This window comes from Fragaria vesca, linkage group LG1, assembly GCF_000184155.1.
Source record: "Fragaria vesca subsp. vesca linkage group LG1, FraVesHawaii_1.0, whole genome shotgun sequence".
Taxonomy (NCBI): Eukaryota; Viridiplantae; Streptophyta; class Magnoliopsida; order Rosales; family Rosaceae; genus Fragaria; species Fragaria vesca.
This window is the reverse complement of record NC_020491.1, coordinates 17,941,108-17,943,325: the sequence shown is the minus strand read 5'-3', so window position 1 is coordinate 17,943,325 and position 2,218 is coordinate 17,941,108.

The window sequence follows — 2,218 nt, the reverse complement described above, 5'->3', positions numbered from 1 at the left end:
TAAAAGTCCACTCACAAATTAGGCCTAAGCCTGATGTCGATCTGGGGTCTCGTCTGCTCGAGCCTCCTCACGTCCTGTTCCAAATATAATATTAATTCCCAACCAATAATCCAATATTTAATCAAAATAGGCAAAATTACCCGAGAGCCATAAATACGCTCATCATTGCCTAACTTCGATAATCTTAAATCGGAACAATCCGAACTTAAATATCATACTCAACAGTCGTAAATACAACCTCTCCAAAATACGACTTAATTCCTACGGCCGGATTCTACATTAATTACCCGCCAAAAATACCACACTTCGGAAATTCACAAACCTATCCAAATCTCATCCAAAAATTCCAAAATTCACCTCAATAATATTCCCTTAATATTCTACATCAAAAACCACAAAATTTCCCAAAACAGCGGCGGCCGGCGACCAACTCCGGCGACCTGCAAATGCTACCAAATTTTAACAGAATCTTCCTCTCAATCTCCTCTACAACTTTCATGACCAACACATCACCCAATTCCAAGCCTAACTAGGCTAATCGAATGAAAACAACTTAAAAGCCTTAGAAATTTCAACTCCACATTTCTCCTTACCTAGCTCAAGAGGGAGGGAGCTGCTTGGAGGGGTTGCTGCACGGGAGGAGGGCTACAAAACCGTACCAAGCTTGCCCGGATTGATGGCCGGAGGAGGGAGTTCCGGCGACCGGAAGTTCGGGGCAGCCTATCCTTTCGGGCGGCACCGCTCACTCACGGCGGCGCTAGGGGGGCTGCTACCGGCCTAGAATGGAAGCTGGGTTGGAGGCCGTTCGATTGGGACCGGTGCGGCGGTCTGGGGCGGCCGGACGGCGGCGGTCTGGCGGTTGGAAATCCGGCAGCGGGAGGGCTCGGGTGCGGGAGCGGGTGAGGAGAGAAAATCGGGAGGAAAAGAAAATGGGTTTGGGCCTCACACCCCAAACCGGTCCATCACCTATATACTACCCAATTCTAAAATAAAACACCCCGAAAAAAATAACACCCGAATAAAAATTACCTTTTACTAGCTAAAATTACTATTTTTACCGTCGTCGTATTTTCATCATACGAATAATCCTCCGCACATAATCGTCCCCGAAACCCCTCTAAGGACCAATTAACTATTAATTCAATGATCGAGACGGTAAAATTCTTATTATAATCACGCTAGTAAATAAGGTAAAAATATAAGGGTCGAGATGTGACAATTCTCCCCTCCTTATAAAAATTTCGTCCTCGAAATTTACGTACCTGTCATCCAAAGAGATAGGGATACTGCTGCATCATTTGCTCCTCTGATTCCCAAGTAGCTTCTTCTACTAGATGACTTCTCCAAAGCACCTTGACAAGCGGGATTGACTTATTCCTAAGCACTTGCTCCTTTCGGTCGAGAATCTGAACCGGTTCCTCTTCATAGGTCAAATCTCTCGTTAAACTGATCGGCTGCTCTTGCAGCACATGAGAAGGATCGGCAATATACTTTCGAAGCATGGATACATGAAACACATTATGTATCCTAGCTAACTCTGGAGGCAAGGCTAATCGATAAGCAAGTGAGCCAACTCGCTCTATAATCTCATAAGGGCCAATATACCTCGGGCTAAGCTTCCCACGCTTCCCGAAGCGCACAACCCCTTTCCAAGGAGATAATTTCAGGAACACCCAATCACCCACTTGAAATTCTAGATCTCTCCTACGGACATCCGCATAACTCTTCTGCCTACTCTGAGCCGTCTTGAGTCTATCTCTAACCACTTTAATCTTCTCATTTGTAACATGGATTAACTCTGGGCCACAAAGCTCTTTTTCCCCCACTTCATTCCAACACAAAGGCGTGCGACACTGCCTCCCATAAAGAGCCTCAAAGGGAGCCATACCAATGCTAGAATGATAGCTATTATTATAGGCAAATTCCATCAAAGATAGGTTCTTATCCCAACTCCCTCTGAACTGCATGGCACAAGCCCTCAACATATCCTCCAAAGTCTGAATAGTCCTCTCGGACTGTCCATCAGTCTGAGGATGAAAAGCAGTACTGAAGAGTAATTGGGTACCTAAAGCTGCCTGAAGAGCTCCCCAGAATTTAGAAGCAAAACGAGGATCCCGATCTGACACTATTGATTCAGGAACACCATGAAGCCTCACAATTTCGTTCACATAAAGCTCCGCCAATTTATCCTAATTTATACTTCTTTCCCACTGGCAAG